Genomic DNA, 18178 nt, shown 5'->3' with positions numbered 1-18178 from the left:
TGGCATTGTCCATAGACACCTCCAAGGTCATGTGGCCAGCATGACTGCATGGATCGCCGTTACCTTCCCGCCGGAGAGGTACCTATTCATCTACTCACATTGGCATGTTTTCGAACTGCTAGGTTAGCAGGAGCTGGGGCTAACAGCGGACGCTCATTCAGCTTCTGGGATTTGAACCTGGGACCTTTTGGTCCGCAAGTTCAGCAGCTCAGCGCTTTAACACACTGCGCCACCAGGGATATAAGGATATAAGGAGGATAAAAACCATGAAACTATGCGGAATCAGGAAATACTCTTTCAAACTGATCTGGCCATCTGTCGGGTGTGATTGATTGTGCTTTTCCTGCATGATGGGATTGGACTAGATGGTGCTCTTCCGACTCTGTTGTTCTATGACTTATGTATTTTAGAGGTACATTCAACGAGAGTAGAGATGTAGGTTAAACAAATTGTGTAGTGAGTTGTGTAGCTGTCCAAGTATGTCAGTGTGTATGCAAGTGTAAGTATTGCTGTTTTCTTTATTAAGGGGGAAAGGTCAAATGAAACATACAAAGTAAGTTCAGAGAGGGAGGACATTTATTAGCCATATATGGAATACCCTGTTTCCCCTAAAATAAGACATCCCCAGAAAATAAGACCTAGTAGAGGTTTTGCTCAATTGCTAAATATAAGGCTTTCCCCGAAAGTAAGACCTAACAAAGTTTTTTTTGGAAGCATGCCCGCCGAACAGAACACCAGAGCATGCAGGATCGGTAAATGTTCCGACCATAAAGTGTAATACATGTAAATAATGGTAGTAACAAGAAATTCTTGATAAGATTCACAGTTTGTCTGGTTATGCTGGTTTATAATGACAACTACTGTACAGTATATAATAAATGTTCATTGTTTTTGTTCAACAATAAATGTGAATTCTTCTTCATGGAAAAATAAGACATCCCCTGAAAATAAGACCTAGAGCATCTTTGGGAGCAAAAATTAATATAAGACACTGTCTTATTTTCGGGGAAACACGGTAGTAAATTGAAAGCTTCCTTAGTTCAAGTGAGATTTTGGTTAGATGACAGTAGGGAAGATATGCCTACTATTAAGAAAATTAGATAGACAAATGCTGAGGATAGAGGATTGCTGTGGAAGTAGCTCCCAGGTGTAGTTTGGTGACACAAGGCGGCTTGGGGACCTGGCCAAACTACAACTCCCCCGATTGCACTGAGCCGGGCCAGTTAAAAGTTGGGTCAAAAGTGCCTTCATTCCTGCAGTGCAGATGCTCCCTTTCATTAAGAACCCAGGAAGGAGTCAAATGGACGGCGGAACTAAACAATGTCATTATTATAAATAATGCAAAAATATTATTATGGAATAATAATAATAAAACAAAACCCAGTCGTGCAAAGAAAGCGAGCAAGTCCCCTCAAGCCTCTCAAGCGCAGGGCAGGCAGAGCTGGGTAAATCTTTTCATCCCTTTAACTTTGTAGCGTTTCAGTTGTTTTGAGTAAAGGGATTAGGACGGGATTAAGAGAGATTAGCCGAAGGGAGGCAGAGGCAACGATGGGAGCCATAGCCCTGATCCCCCTTATTAAACACTGCCGTTAACCCTGGAAGTTTTAATGAACGACGCGTGTTGATATTGGCCCAGGAAGAAGACGAGCAACATGGAGCTGGATCCAAAGGTTCAGGAGCGAATGGAGAGCAGCCACAAGTGGCGTTCTGCCAATACTGTATTTATTAGTATCTAATGTTCACCTTTTCTTGGCTAAATTAACTTATAATAATAACTTTATTTTTATACCCCGCCCCATCTCCCCGAAGGGACTCGGGGCGGCTTACATGGGGCCTTGCCCGATACAACAATATAATAACAACAACAAAACAATAAAACAAATATCCCAACAATAAAACACCAGCATCAATAAAACAGTCGTAAAAATCAACATACAGCATAAAATGTTAAAAACAGGAGACTAATACACAGATCTGGGGCTGTGGTGCAGACGGGAGAGCAAGCCAGTGCAATTAACTGCAATGAATCACTCTGACCAGGAGGTCATAAGTTCGAGGCCCACTCGGAGCTATGTTGTTTGTCTTTGTCCTATGTTAAAAGGCATTGAATGTTTGCCTATATGTGTAATGCGATCCACCATGAGTCCCCTTCGGGGTGAGAAGGGCAGAATATAAATGCTGCAAATAAATAAATAAATAAATAAATAAATCTGGGCCAAAGTGCAGAATATTCCAAAATGGGGAGAGGTAGTTTCACAGCTAAAATGGACAATAAAGTGCAATGTAATAATGGCGAAGCATCAACGATGGAGCTATTGTAGAATGGGCAGATAAATCAAACCCACAATGATTAATCATCAAAACTTGACAAAATTAGGGTGTGCATTAGATGCATGCGTGTTTTAAGTTAATTAATTAATTTACAGCATTTATTTTCCACCCTTTTGACCCCGTCTCAGGGCAGATCACAAAACACATATACAGTGTTCCCTCATTTATCGCGGGGGTTAGGTTCCAGGACCACCCGCAGTAAGTGAAAATCCGCAAAGTAAGGACACTATATTTATTTTAATATTTATACATTATTTTAGTACTATACACTATTTTAAGTCTTTATCAACCAATCATGTGCTGATAAATCACCTCCTGCTCCTTCTGTTGCCACTTGGGCTCCTTTTCTCTCCCTTTGGCTTCTCCTTCCTCCCTTCCTTAGGCTGCAAATTGTACAATTCAAAGTGCTGGCTTTAGCCTACAAAGCCCTAAACAGTTCTGGCCCAGCTTACCTGTCCTAACATATGTCCCCTTACAAACCACCTCAATGTTTAAATTTTTATGTTTTAAATTTAAAATATTTAACATTTCAAGCTTTAATTTTATATGTGTTTTGGGTCATCGAATTGTGCCATGTGTAAGCCGCCTTCGGAGTCCCCTTTGGGGTGAGAAAGGTGGGGTATAAATAGGGCAAATAAATAAATAGTTATTCAGATAAAGGTGACTCACGCTTTATATCTTAAGTGGGATATAAATAAACATAACAACAATACTAACACACTTCCATGGGGCCCCTGGTGGCACAGTGTGTTAAAGCGCTGAGCTGCTGAACTTGCAGACCGAAAGGTCGCAGGTTCGAATTCGGGGAGCGGAGTGAACGCACGCTGTCAGCCCCAGCTTCTGCCAACGTAGCAGTTCGAAAATATGCCAACGTGAGTAGATGAATAGGTACCGCTCTGGTGGGAAGGTAGCGGCGCTCCATGCAGGTGTCTACGGACAATGCCGGCTCTTCGGCTTAGAAATGGAGATGAGCACCAACCCCCAGAGTGTGAGTAGATCAATAGGTACCGCTCCGGTGGGAAGATAATGGCGCTCCATGCAGTCATGCCTATGGCCACATGACCTTGGAGGTGTCTATGGACAACGCTGGCTCTTTGCCTTAGAAATGGAGATGAGCACCAACCCCCAGAGTCGGGCACGACTAGACTTAACATCAGGGGAAACCTTTACCTTACTATAAAGTGAAAATGAACCAATTCAGGAATATGTTGATAAAAAGATTAATCATGCTGGGAACTGGCGGAAAATATTCTGGGATTAACAAAATGAGTGTAGATCTCCCAAATAAAACTGGGAGGAATAGAACAATAGGAGGGCCAGACCTATTACACTATATAAAAAATTGAAAAATTTTGTTTCTCGTTTGGAAGTGTTACTTCCTGTTAAATTGTGCAAAACTGACTTTTAAAGTAGTTGTCTTACTCCAGAAACTTCATTTTTGTGGCACAAACTATGTCAAATTGGTTGAGACTCGATCAGATTTTCATCGGAAAACTAGAGCAAAATGTGCCGCACGATGTCCTTCCCGCAAAACCAAAGTTTTTGCAGTTTAATAAACTTTTCCCATGTTTTTATGATAGAACCAATTAGTAAACGACACTCATAAGCCAGGAACAAATGTTGTGTGATATAGTGTTATTGGGGGCCAAAATCCCTTGCCTTTTCTGTGGCCCGATCGTTGTCGGCTGGGTCTTCCAAGCGCAATGTTTCCCGGCCACGGCCTCTGCCCATTCGATGCCAAGAAGCCGGGTTTCGTAACGACAACAACAACAACAACAAAGAGCCTTGTGACAGAGGAGGGAGGAGGCCGGAGAGCTTTCCAAAGGGCTTTCCGAGGGCAGAGAGACACAGTGTCCCAGCACTTGGGATTTAGGGTTGTTGTGTGTTTTCCAGGCTGTATGTCCATGTTCCAGAAGCATTCTCTCCTGACGTTTTGCCCACATCTATGGCAGGCATCCTCAGCCTCAGGTCCCTTCCTTTTCCCCCTCAGCCGCTTAAGCGGCTGAGGGGGAAAAGGAAAGGGCCTGAGGCTGAGGATGCCTGCCATAGATGTGGGCAAAACGTCAGGAGAGAATGCTTCTGGAACATGGACATATGGCCCCGAAAACGCACCACAACTCTCTTCCAAACTGTCACGAGTTTCCCAAACCCAAGTGAGGTCTCTTTGGCTCAATGTTGAGTTGTGAAAAACGTAGAAAAATAATAATAAAGTGATTATAGATTTTTAACAGATTACATATCTGATAGATTTGGTTTATTCAAAAATGCTCCGGAACATCCAGGTTTCCAGTTCTCGGCGAAAGATGGGCAAGGAAGAAAAGCACCCATTTACATCAATCCACAAGCAACAACGTGCATCTTTTTATGGCAGACTCTGCACTTTGTAACACAATTTTTGTTCCGGGTTATCAATGTCATTTCCTCATTGGTTCTATCATAAAAACATGGGAAAAAGCTCCTTAAAGGCAACAACTTTGTTTGTATGGGAGGGATAGTATCCTGCAGCACAATTAGCTCTATTTTTTCAATTTTTTTAACCACATTTTATCCTTTTAATAATAATAGAGTAAAATAATAATGTAATAATAATAATAATAATAGGAAAATAATACAAGTAATAATAGAGTAAAATAATAAATGCAATAATAATAAGAATAAGATCAGAGTGAAATAATAAATGTATTAATAATAATAATAATAATAATAACAGAGTTAAATTAATGCAATAGTAGCAACAATGATAGAGAAAAATAATAAATGTAATACAGTAGAGTCTCACTTATCCAACGTTCTGGATTATCCAACGCATTTTTGTAGTCAATGATTTCAATACATCATGATATTTTGGTGCTAAATTCATAAATACAGTAATTACAACATAACATTACTGCGTATTGAACTACCTTTTCTGCCAAATTTGTTGTATAATATGATGTTTTGGTGCTTAATTTGTAAAATCATAACCTAATTTGATGTGTAATAGGCTTTTCCCTAATCCCTCCTTATTATCCAAGATATTCGCTTATCCAATATTCTGCCGGCCCGTTTAGCTTGGATAAGTGAGACTCTACTGAAATAATAATAATAATAATAATAGGAAAATACTACAAGTAATAATAAATAGAGTAAAATAATAAATGCAATAATAATAAGAGCAGAGTGAAAAAAATAAATGTATTAATAATAATAATAAAAATAGAGTAAAATAAATTTAATAGTAGCAACAATAGAGAAAACTAATAAATGTAATAATACCAATAATAATAGAGAAAGATAATAAATGTACTAATGCCAATAACAATAGAGAAAAATAATAAATGTACCATATATTCTCGAGTATAAGATGACCCAAATATAAGCCAACCAGGACCCTCACCCGAGTATAAGCCGAGGGGGGCTTTTTCAGTCTTAAAAAAAGGCTTATACAGTACTCGAGTATATACAGTACTTGAAGCTTCCAGACAATCTTCAAAGGCAGCCCCACGTAGAGCACATTGTAGTAGTCTATACAAGATGTAACAAGAGCGTGGACCACCATACTCAATGAATATCTCCTCATCAAGTCTCAACCAATTCAACGTACTTTGTGGCAGCCACAAAATGAAGTTTCTGGAGTACTGGTACAACTACTATTCTGAACAACTACTTTCAAAGTAAGGACGGCACAATGAAACAGGAAATAACACTTTCAAAACAGGAACAGATTTTAAAATATATTTTCTTACATAGTGTTACTGGGGGCTGAGAGTTGTATCCCAAGTGGTCCCTGGTATGTTTTGTTTTAAGCTTTGGTGCAACCTGCGTTGGGTCCCATATTGATATTGCTGTTTTGCGGAGGAAGGAAAAGGCCTCGTGTCCTCACTTGCCTCTTGTTGTCTCTCCCAATCAATCTTTCTTGCAAGAAAGGTGATCTTGCTTTGGCTATGAACATTTTTTTTAAAAAAAGGAAACCTGTTTGTCTTCCTCCCTCGCTTGGCTTTGTTTGTGACTTTGTGCTGGATGGAAAAAGATAAAGGACGAGAAGCTGAAACAGACAAAAGGGATGAAAAGCTGAATGACTGCAGCCTGACCTTTCCGAAAGAAAAAAGGAGAAAAGAGTCATTTTTGGAAAACTGTAACCAAGGCCTCTATTCGCTGAATCATGTTTTACAATAAATCCCCTCCGATCTTGGGTGCTAAGCAGGGCCTGTCCTGGTTGGGCTTTGGATGGGAGACCGATGAAGACCAAGCCTTGCAGGTCATTATTTCAGAATAAAAAACTGGCAAAGCTGCCTGAAAGGATCCCTTTGCCTAAGAAAACATTATGAATAATTTGCCATAAGTTTTTCCGACAACAAACTTAGAATCATGGAATCCTAGAGTTGGAAGAGACCTTGTGGCCATCTAGTCCAGCCCCAATCTGTCAAGAAGCAGGGAAATTGCATTAAGCACCCCAACAGATAGCAGAGAAGGCTAAAGACCTTGCAGAACTACAACTCCCAGGACCCCATTGCCTTGAGCCATGGCAATCCAAACTGCATTCATTTTACAGTGCAGATGCATCCCTGAGGACAAGCAGACTGTCCCAGCGGCATATTGGCTTTAATAAACGGCACCAATGTGCACATCTTTGCGGCTGCTCTTTAAATGCCACCCGTCATGCAGCGCTGGCCGTGCCGTCTCCCATCTGTCGCCTCCTCCCTTGTATACGAAACCCAAGTTTAAAAATAAGAGCGGCTCACGTTCCACTCCGTGGGTTGTTTTTCCGGCAGCAGCCAAGCGAGTTCTGTTGCAAGTGCCACGGCCTGGCCGCGTCCCAAAGAATGGCTGCCGGAGATAAAGAAGCACAGACAGATGCCCAGAGGCTTGAAGCAGCAACATCCAGGCGCATTTCGGAAGCTGTCAAAAGGCTTCTCAGAGGCACTGTTTCCCTTTTTGGTGCCGGATATTCTTAGGTCCGAGAAAGCCACTGATGAGTGCATTTCCGCCCCGAGTCCCTCCAGGGAGATGGGGCGGGATATAAGAATAAAATTATTATTATTATTATTATTTCCCTAAGTGTTTTCAGCCTTGGACTGTGGGTGCATCCACACTGAAGAATGAATGCAGTTTGAAAACACCTGAGCCGCCCTCAAGCAATGAATGAGATACAATCCTTGAAGTTGTAGTTCTACAAGGTCTTTAGCCTTCTCTGCCAAAAAAAAAAAAAGATTTTTAACTTTGGATACGTTTCAGTGCGGTTTGGGTTTAATTCTGTTTTAAAGTATGGAACCCTGCACAGATGAGGAAGCCTTAGCATTGAACGGTTGTGTTGTTAAAGTGTGAAGTATGGAACCCTGCGTAGATGGGGAAGCCTTAGCATTGAACGGTTGTGTTGCTAAAGTGCCAAGTATGGAACCCTGCGCAGACGGAGAAGCCTTAGCATTGAACGGTTGTGTTGTTAAAGTGTGAAGTATGGAACCCTGCGTAGATGGGGAAGCCTTAGCATTGAACGGTTGTGTTGTTAAAGTGCCAAGTATGGAACCCTGCGCAGACGGAGAAGCCTTAGCATTGAACGGTTGTGTTGTTAAAGTGTGAAGTATGGAACCCTGCGTAGATGGGGAAGCCTTAGCATTGAACGGTTGTGTTGTTAAAGTGCCAAGTATGGAACCCTGCGCAGATGGAGAAGCCTTAGCATTGAACGGTTGTGTTGTTAAAGTGTGAAGTATGGAACCCTGCGCAGATGGGGAAGCCTTAGCATTGAACGGTTGTGTTGTTAAAGTGCCAAGTATGGAACCCTGTGCAGATGGAGAAGCCTTAGCATTGAACGGTTGTGTTGTTAAAGTGCCAAGTATGGAACCCTGCGCAGACAGAGAAGCCTTAGCATTGAACGGTTGTGTTGTTAAAGTGTGAAGTATGGAACCCTGCGTAGATGGGGAAGCCTTAGCATTGAACGGTTGTGTTGTTAAAGTGCCAAGTATGGAACCCTGCGTAGATGAGGAAGCCTTAGCATTGAACGGTTGTGTTGTTAAAGTGCCAAGTATGGAACCCTGCGCAGATGGAGAAGCCTTAGCATTGAACGGTTGTGTTGTTAAAGTGTGAAGTATGGAACCCTGCGCAGACGGGGAAGCCTTAGCATTGAATGGTTCTGTTGTTAAAGTGCCAAGTATGGAACCCTGCGCAGATGGGGAAGCCTTAGCATTGAATGGTTGTGTTGTTAAAGTGCCAAGTATGGAACCCTGCGCAGATGGAGAAGCCTTAGCATTGAACGGTTGTGTTGTTAAAGTGCCAAGTATGGAACCCTGCGCAGACGGGGAAGCCTTAGCATTGAATTGTTGTGTTGTTAAAGTGAGAAGTATGGAACCCTGCGCAGATGGAGAAGCCTTAGCATTGAACGGTTGTGTTGTTAAAGTGCCAAGTATGGAACCCTGCGCAGACGGGGAAGCCTTAGCATTGAATTGTTGTGTTGTTAAAGTGAGAAGTATGGAATCCTGCACAGACGGGGAAGCCTTAGCATTGAACGGTTGTGTTGTTAAAGTGCCAAGTATGGAACCCTGCGCAGACGGGGATGCCTTAGCATTGAATTGTTGTGTTGTTAAAGTGAGAAGTATGGAACCCTGCGCAGATGGAGAAGCCTTAGCATTGAACGGTTGTGTTGTTAAAGTGCCAAGTATGGAACCCTGCGCAGATGGGGAAGCCTTAGCATTGAATGGTTGTGTTGTTAAAGTGCCAAGTATGGAACCCTGCGCAGATGGAGAAGCCTTAGCATTGAACGGTTGTGTTGTTAAAGTGCCAAGTATGGAACCCTGCGCAGATGGAGAAGCCTTAGCATTGAACGGTTGTGTTGTTAAAGTGCCAAGTATGGAACCCTGCGCAGATGGGGAAGCCTTAGCATTGAATGGTTGTGTTGTTAAAGTGAGAAGTATGGAATCCTGCACAGACGGGGAAGCCTTAGCATTGAACGGTTGTGTTGTTAAAGTGCCAAGTATGGAACCCTGCGCAGACGGGGATGCCTTAGCATTGAATTGTTGTGTTGTTAAAGTGAGAAGTATGGAACCCTGCACAGACGGCGAAGCCTTAGCATTGAACGGTTGTGTTGTTAAAGTGCAAAGTATGGAACCCTGCGCAGACGGGGAAGCCTTAGCATTGAATTGTTGTGTTGTTAAAGTGAGAAGTATGGAACCCTGCACAGACGGCGAAGCCTTAGCATTGAACGGTTGTGTTGTTAAAGTGCCAAGTATGGAACCCTGCGCAGACGGGGAAGCCTTAGCATTGAACGGTTGTGTTGTTAAAGTGCAAAATATGGAACCCTGCAGAGATGGTCGGTCAATGCGACTTAAGCAATGTGCAGTCACTGAATTCTTGACAGCAGAAGGTGTCGCCCCAAAGGAGATCCATCAGAGAATGCAAGCTGTTTATGGGGATTGTGTTGATGTGCATCATTGGGCGAGTAAGTTTAAAGATGTTGAGGTGGGAACATCTGACTTGCGTGACAAACAAAGAGTTGGACGTTTGGTGACAGCAACCACTGAGTTTCACAAGCAAAAGGCTGACAGATTGATTCAGGACGATCGTCGTATCCCTCAGAGAGAAATTTCAAACATCATCGGCATTTCACAAGAATGTGTGGGTCACATTATTGCTTTGCTTGGCTATCAAAAGATCTGTGCACGATGGGTCCTGTGAGACGCCGGTTGAGGAAACAGAGTGTCAACTTCTTCTGCGACGGCTTCAGAAAACATGTTCATCGTTGGCAGAAATGTATCCAATTGTCTGGTGATGATGTGGAAAAGTGAATAGTGGTAGTTAGCACATTCTAAGGATTATTTCTGCGTTTGGTTTATTAAAATATTCCCATCCAAACTGAAGTAACAAAGGTGGAGGCATTACGTTTCATTCAATGCTCGTAAGTCCGGTCAGCCTGTCAATATTAGGCAAGATTCTGGAAAATATCCTTTAAGAAGTGGTCTGCAAACCTTTAGAAAAGAACTAGCTGTGCCCGGCCACGTGTTGCTGTGGCAAAGTGCTGGTGGTATTGGTTAAAAATTGTTGTGTAATTTTTATTTGATGTTATTTGCATTTTTTATTAATTTTATTGTAAGTTATATTTTTATTTATTATATTTTATTATTTTCTTGTATTATTTTTAGTTATTTTCTGTTATTATAGTATTTTATTGTATTCATTTTGTAGTGTTTTTTCATTATTTTTTTATTGGGTTGCTAGGAGACCAAGTTGGAGGAGCTTAGCCTTCTAACTGGCAGCAATTGCATAAAAGCAATTATTCCTCTCTCTCTAATTAGGACTTTATTTTTCTTTTCTTTTTGTTGTATCAACCTAGAGGCGTGGATGATGGGTTGTGTTGTCAAATTTAGAGGTTGGGGGGCCTTTAGTTTTGTTGCTTTGTCGGTCACCAGGATTCTATCACTCTTTTATATATATAGATGCAGTCATTGCTAAGAGTCAACATGGATTTATCAAAAACAAGTCATGCCAGACAAATGTGATGTCTTATTTTGATAGAGTTACAAACTGAGTAGTAGGAAGGCCTTCTTTTGACAAGGTCCCCCATGACTTCCTGGCAAACAAACCAGTCCAATGTGAGCTGGGCAAAACTATGGTGAGGTGGCATTTTTCTCAAGGAAGACGAGAGCGAAGCAAAAGGCACAGTGGGTGTGTTTCGCCTTTTGCCGACCAGCCTCATTGAGTCAATAATAAAGCTCTTGGCTTGATGCCTCGGCAGTAAAAATACTTGTTGCACATGTACGCATAGCCTTGGGCCGAATGTGACAAGTTCCATTAAACATGTGCTCAAAGGTATGCGCCGCTTAGCAGTCTGTCTTCCCTAACCTGGAGCAACCTGTGCACCTGTTAAAGTTAGCCCCGCTTCCCACATAAACACAATAATAATCAAAGTAATAAAAGTTAAAATGAGTTCTTCACCTTCACAATAAAGACATAGGATTAAAATATTATGATCTTCCTGCTAATATTAGTGGTTTTCCCACATTGGGACCGTGGAGAGCCTTTGGTTAAGTTCTTTAGGGACTTATTATGTAATGCTTTATGTATTTTAAATTGGTTGTAATTGTTCAGTTATTCTTTTTAGGTAACTGTTTAATACTGTTTTAATGTTTATAGGCTTTAGGCTTTAAATTGCATGTTGTATTGCTTTAAACCACTGCTCACTGCTTTGAGTCTCTTGCAGGAAGTAAAAAAGTATATAAATATAACAATCACAAGGTAAAGGTAAAGGTTTCCCTGATGTTAAATCCAGTCGTGTCTGACTCTGGGGTTTGGTGCTCATCTCCATTTCTAAGCTGAAGAGCCGGCGTTGTCCGTAGACACCTCCAAGGTCATGTGGCCATTGGCATGACTGCATGGAGCGCTGTTACCTTCCCATTGGAGCGGTACCTATTGATCTACTCACATTGGCATCTTTTCGAACTGCTAGGTTGGCAGAAGCTGGAGCTATCAGCGGGCGGTCACTCTGCTGCCCGGGTTTGAACCTTGAACCTTTGAATATTGGAGCACAAGACTCCTGACCTCACGATTATGTTAAAAAATGAAGTATGATCATCAATGTTGCAATCCCAGATGGACAAGAAGTAACTGGAAAAGCTTATGTGATATGAGGATTTCAAGATCGAACTGCAAAGACTCTGGCACAAGCCTGTCAAGGGGGTCCCAGTGGGGATCGGCACACTGGGTGCAGTGCCTAAAGACCTTGACTCAGATAATCCAGTTCAAAGCAGATAATGTGGATTATCTGCCTTGATATTCTGGATTATATGGCAGTGTAGAAGGGCCCTAGGTCTGCTGCTTGGAAGTCTGGTGGAGTCTCCATCTGAAGGTATTTTTTGCAGAGGCTGGATGGCTATCTGTTGGAAGGGCTTTGATTGTGCCTTCATGCCTGGTAGAAAGAAGGGAGCTGGACTGGATGGCCTTTAGGGATCTCTTCTAACTCTTCTAGGTTTCTATGTACCGTCTTAGACAGAATCAGTACTGGGAAGCTTCACAACCTATTACACATCCCATGGTGCACAGTTATGGTATGGAATGCTTACAGTGTGTTCTAGGATCCTGTGACTTGCACGCTTTGTGGTGCAGATAGCATTGCAGGACAACGGTGTTCGGCTGCCACAGTGGAAATGTGGAAATGAACGGAAAGAAGGCATGGTGCTGTACGGTAGGCAGGGAGACAAGAGTCATGCGCTGCTACAAGCAAGGTGACCGAGCCCAGTGTTCAAGGTGACCTTCCCTTCTGTCACCAGAGATTAAATCTCTTCCCGTTATCTGTGATGCTTAACTCATTCAGTGCCCATTTGCAAAGCAACCGGAAAGTTAAATGAGCTGGAAGCAATCAGTTACATATTGTCTCCAGATATATATCTATGTCTATAAAAATGTAATGTGCATCATTAGGACCAAATTAACAACAAAACCACTGGGCCAAATCACACCAAATTTGGCCACAATGCTCATCACTTTCCAAGGAGTGACCTTGCAGCTTCAAAGCCTGGCTGCTTCATACCTAAGGGACTCCATTCTTGGCCAACTTGAATACCATTGAATAACCTCGCAGCTTCAAAGTCTGGCTGCTTCATGCCTAGGGCCACCTTGAATGCCACGAAGAAAATCCCACCTAGGATTACACCACAGCAACACGTGTCCAGGCACAGCTAGTGTGTGTGTGTGTATATATATATATATACTAGCTTTGCACGGCCACGCGTTGCTGTGGCGAAGTCTGGTGGTATGGGAAATAAAGTATTGAGGAATTGGTGGTAGTTAAGGTCAAGGGTCAAGGTTTGACCTTACATTAAGTCCATTATAAATGGGTTATATAGCTGTGTGGAAGGGCCTTGAGTCTACCCTGTCATATAATCCAGTTAAATCTGTATTTTATAGGCAGTGTGGAAGAGGCCTAAGTGAGGCCTAACTCTGCCTGTCCCCTGGGCTGAGTGGGTTGCTAGGAGACCAAGTGGGCGGAGCTTAGCCTTCTAACTGGCAGCAACTGGATAAAAACAATTATTCCTCTCCCTCTAATTAGGACTTTGTTTTTCTTTTCTTTTTGTTGTATGAACGTAGAGGCATACAACGGGGCTGTGGCGCAGACGGGAGAGCAATGAGTCACTGACCAGGAGGTCATAAGTTCGAGGCCCGCTCAGAGCTATGTTGTTCGTCTTTGCCCTGTGTTAAAAAGGCATTGAATGTTTGCCTATATGTGTAATGTGATCCGCCCTGAGTCCCCTTCGGGGTGAGAAGGGCGGAATATAAATGATGTAAATAAAATAAAAATAAATAAATAAATGAGAGGTTGTGCTGCCAAGTTTAGTGTTTCTGGGATGTGTAGTTTTGTTGTTTTGTCCTAGGCCGAAATTTCATTACCCTTTTATATATATAGATGGCAATTTCTCACAGACAAGATAGTGAGTCCTTATGGGTCTCCTTCCATGGCCGGTGTGGAGGAGTGTAGGCTATCTGGGGAGGGGAGAAGGCACAACTTGTGCATCTTGTGTGCCTTGCCTTCAATCAGAGAATCCCAGTTGGAAGGGTTCCCAAAGGCCATCCAGCCCAACCTTCTTCTGCCAGGCAAGAGGACACCACCCAAGCCTTCCTGACAGATGTCCATCCAGCCTCTGTTTAAAAACCTGCATAGAAGGAGAGCCAAATGACTGAGACGCATGTGAGTTGTGTCCTGCGTTTCATAGCACTACTTCCAGCTCTACAATTGTAGTATCTCAGCTCCATCGAGTAAGTGGGAAAGCAGGAGAGATATTTATATGTATCTACTAGGAGAATAATCTTCCTTTCCAGTTAAAAACTCTCATAAGGTCTGCTATGCAGGAGCAATGATTCAGCCTTTGCACATTCAGTAGAGTCTCACTTATCCAACCTTCGCTTATCCAATGTTCTGTATTATCCAACGCAGTCTGCTTTATAGTAGTCAATGTTTTCAATAAATTCGTAAATACAGTAATTACTACATGATGTTACCATGTATTAAACTGCTTTTTCTGTCGATTTGTTGTAAAAACATGATGTTTTGGTGCTTAATTTGTAAAATTGTAACGTAATTTAACATTGAATAGGCGTTTCCTTAATCCCTCCTTATTATCCAACATTTTTGCTTATCCAACGTTCTGCTTAACTGTTTATGTTGGATAAGCGAGACTCTACTGTATGTGGATTTCTTAGGGCCTCATATAACTCTTTAAAACTTTCATAAAAGGATAGAACTGGAAGAAACCGACCCACTTTCTGATATGTCAAAAGACTCAATCCAAGCCCTCCTGACAGATGGCCATCCACTCTGTTTAAAGGCCTCCAGAGAGAAGATTCAAACCGACCCTAAGGCAGGGTATTTTACAGGAATGTTTATTGAGATTGAATTAGTTTACAGTTGAACAACTCTGATTGTCAAAAGGTTCTTAGGTCCAATTACTTTTCCCGAGACTTGAAGCCATTGCTCTTGATCTGGAGACGATACCCTCCTATCAATGCAGCCTAGAATCAATGGTGTTGGCCTTTTTAGCTGTTGCACAACAACTCCTCCATTTGCAGATGTGAGCCTTGAGCTGGATACCCCTCACCAGCACTTAATTCTCAGTTGCCATTGACTTTCTTTGGAACAAGGACGGCAGTCTCGGAAGGCACAATCCAAACTGTCTCCTCATCTCTGGATGAGTAGAAATGGTCTAATTGCAACTCTCAGTATAATATATCTTTGCAATTGGGTTTCCTGCAGCTTTTGGCAATTATAGTCTTATGGAGGGAAGTGGCCGATTAGAGGCTTCCTCCACAGCACAGCCAGCCCACCTGTTGCGAACATTACAGTCATTTCACACTCAGGGGACTAATTACAAGGAGACAGGCGTCTGGGGAGAGCCGCCATTCTCAGATGTTGCACCAAATGAGCAGGTAAGACACACCTGACAATGGGAGGGTCTCATTCCATGGAGAGAGAGGCCTGTTGGGGGAGATGTTCCTACGTGTTCCTGCCTGGTGTGCATTGATAGCACTTCAGCAGTGTCTATAAGAGTCTCCAAAATGAAACTTTTTTGGCTACTTTAAGCAGTGGAGTCATAGAATCCCAGAGTTGGAAGGGGCACCCAGAATATCAAGTGCTTGGCAACACTTGATTGATGTGAGGCGGTTATATTGAGACACTTACGGCCAGCCGTCTCAATTCTCCCCTCCGTTTGGCAACTCAGCATCTGTTTAGTAGCACGAACAGGAGTCTCTGGTGGCATAGTGGACTAAAGCCTCGTGACTTGAAGGTTGGGTTGCTGACCTGAAGGCTACCAGGTTCGAATCCCACCCAGGGAGAGTGCGGATGAGCTCCCTCTATCAGCTCCAACTCCATGTGGGGACATGAGAGAAGCCTCCCACGAGGATGGTAAAACATCAAAACATCCGGGCGTCCCCTGGGCAACGTCCTTGCAGATAGCCAATTCTCTCACTCCAGAAGTGACTCAAAGTTGCTCCTGACACGGAAAAGAATGTAGCACGAACAAATAAGACTACATAGCCTTCTGCCGATCTCGGTGGTAATTAGCCTTTATTTACAGGTATATACACAAACAGCAGCTGGAGCTGCTCAGACACATGTTGCTCTAACAGAAAGATTGATGGCGACGCTCCCATAACCTCTATTAAGAACACAGAAGCTATCCAGTCCCACCCCCTTCTGCCATAAAGAAAGACACCATCCAAGCCCTCCTGACAGATGCCCATCCAGCCTCTGCTTAAGACCCTCCAGAGAAGGAAGCTCCACCAGATTGTTCTGAGCATCAATACATTTAAGTGAAGCAGTAGAGTCACAGAATCCCAGAGTTGGAAGGAACACCCAGAGGCCATCCAGTCCCACCCCCTTCTGTCACAAAGAAAGACGCCATCCAAGCCCTCCTGACAGATGCCCATCCAACCTCTGCTTAATGCTCTCCAGAGAAGGAAGCTCCACCAGATTGTTCTGAGTATCAATACATTTTGTGTAATCACTTTTTCTCTGGAGTTTGAATCCATTGCTCCATAACAACAACAACAACAACAACAGCTGTATTTGTAATCTGCCCTATCTCCTCGGGGTGGTTTCCAGACACAAGGTGGCCAACATTCAATTCCGTAATAACAAATGTACCAAATACATAATCAAATTATACACAAAATAGACATCAATGTGAACTAATAAGAACCAACTAAACAAACAAATAGGCCTCATCATCCACAGTTACATCATGATAAAATCTCACTGAACGCAGTGCATGAGGTGGTTTATATACCAGCTGTCAAGAATTGTGTGAGTTGAAGTCCAAAACACCTGGAAGGTCAAAGTTAGCTCATACTTTGTCTAGACTGAAGGAAGTCATGGTGTTTTGTATTCTGCTTTGGTCAGACCTCTTGACCTGGAATCACACTGTGTCCTATTCTGGGCACCACAGTTCAAGAGAGAGATGGACTCTAAGCTGGAAGGTGTCCATCAAAGGTTGGGAGATCATGAATAATCCTCCTGAGGAGCGTCTTAAAGAGATATTAAAAAGTTGGGCATGTTTAGCCTGCAGAAGAGAAGGCTGAGAGGAGACATGAGAGCCATGGATAAATATGTGAAAGGATGCCATAAGGAAGAGGGAACAGGCTTCCTTTCTGCTTCCCTGAAGACTAGGACTCAAGGGAGCCATGGGTTCAAATCCCAGGAAAGGAGATTCCACCTGAACATTAGGAAGAACTTCCTGACTGTTAAAGGAGATGTTCAGCAGTGGAACTCTCTGCTTCAAAGTGTGGTGGAAGCTCCTTCCTTGGAGGCTTTGAATTAGAGGCTGGATGGCCATCTGTCAGGAGTGTTTTCATTGTGCTTTTCCTGCATGGCAGAAGGGGGTTGGACTGGATGGTCCTTGTGGTCTCTTCCAACTCTATTATTCTATTATTCTAAGAACTTCTTATAAGAATATAATAATATTCTTATTATTCTATTATTATTCTATTATTATTCTATTATTATTCTACTAGCTGTGCCCGGCCACGTGTTGCTGTGGCGAAGTATGGTGGTATGGGAAATAAAGTTTTGAGGAATAGGTGGTAGTTAAGGTCAAGGGTAAAGGTTTTCCCTGACATTAAGTGCAGTCGTGTCTGAGTCTGAGGGTTGGTGCTCATCTCCATTTCTAAGCCGAAGAGCCGGCGTTGTCCGTAGACTCCTCCAAGGACATGTGGGATGACTGCATGGAGCAGCAGCAATTGGATAAAAACAAATGAGATAATCTGTGGAAGAGGCCTAAGAGAGGCCTAAGTCTGCCTGTCCCCTCGGCTGAGTTGGTTGCTAGGAGACCAAGTGGGCAGAGATTAGCCCTGTAACTGGCAGCAACTGGATAAAAACAGTTACTCCTTTCCCTCTAATTAGGACTTTATTTTTCTTTTCTTTTTGTTGTATCAACCTAGAGGCATGGATGATGGGTTGTGTTGTCAAATTTCGAGGTTGGGGGGCCTGTAGTTTTGTTGTTTTGTTGGTCGCCGTGATGCCATCACTCTTTTATATATATAGATTATTATTATTCTATTATTCTAAGCACAGGGCCCCCTTGTGACTTGAAGGTTGGGTTTCTGACCTGAACGCTGCCAGGTTCGAATCCAATCCGGGGAGAGTGCGGATGAGCTCCCTCTATCAGCTCCAGCTTTATGCGGTAAAAATATCTAAACATCCAGGCAGCGTCCCCTGGGCAACGTCCTTGCTGACGGCCAATTCTCTCACACCAGAAGCGACTTGCAGTTCTCAATAATAATAAATACAGTAGAGTTTCACTTATCCAACACTCGCTTATCCAACGTTCTGGATTATCCAACGCATTTTTGTAGTCAATGTTTTTAATACATCGTGATATTTTGGTGCTAAATT

The 18178-nt window shown here is 42.7% G+C and overlaps 1 protein-coding gene across 2 annotated transcripts in view; it reads right to left on the bottom strand.

Annotated features, from left to right (window-relative positions):
• The window catches only part of myorg (myogenesis regulating glycosidase (putative)), a 35011-nt gene that overhangs the window by 4431 nt on the left and 12402 nt on the right, over window positions 1-18178 (bottom strand). The window contains exon 1 of one of the 2 annotated variants that reach the window (XM_016997393.2): window positions 7053-7195. The exons of the other annotated variant lie outside the window; for it this stretch is intronic. The gene's annotated coding sequence lies outside the window, so the exon portion shown is untranslated. Of the gene's footprint in view, window positions 1-7052; window positions 7196-18178 lie in introns of those variants that run through there. 2 annotated transcript variants of the gene reach the window in all.

The sequence above is a fragment of the Anolis carolinensis genome, chromosome 2, assembly GCF_035594765.1.
Source record: "Anolis carolinensis isolate JA03-04 chromosome 2, rAnoCar3.1.pri, whole genome shotgun sequence".
Lineage (NCBI taxonomy): Eukaryota > Metazoa > Chordata > Lepidosauria > Squamata > Dactyloidae > Anolis > Anolis carolinensis.
The sequence above is the reverse complement of the archived record's forward strand: the minus strand, read 5'-3'. Positions and strand labels throughout refer to the sequence as shown.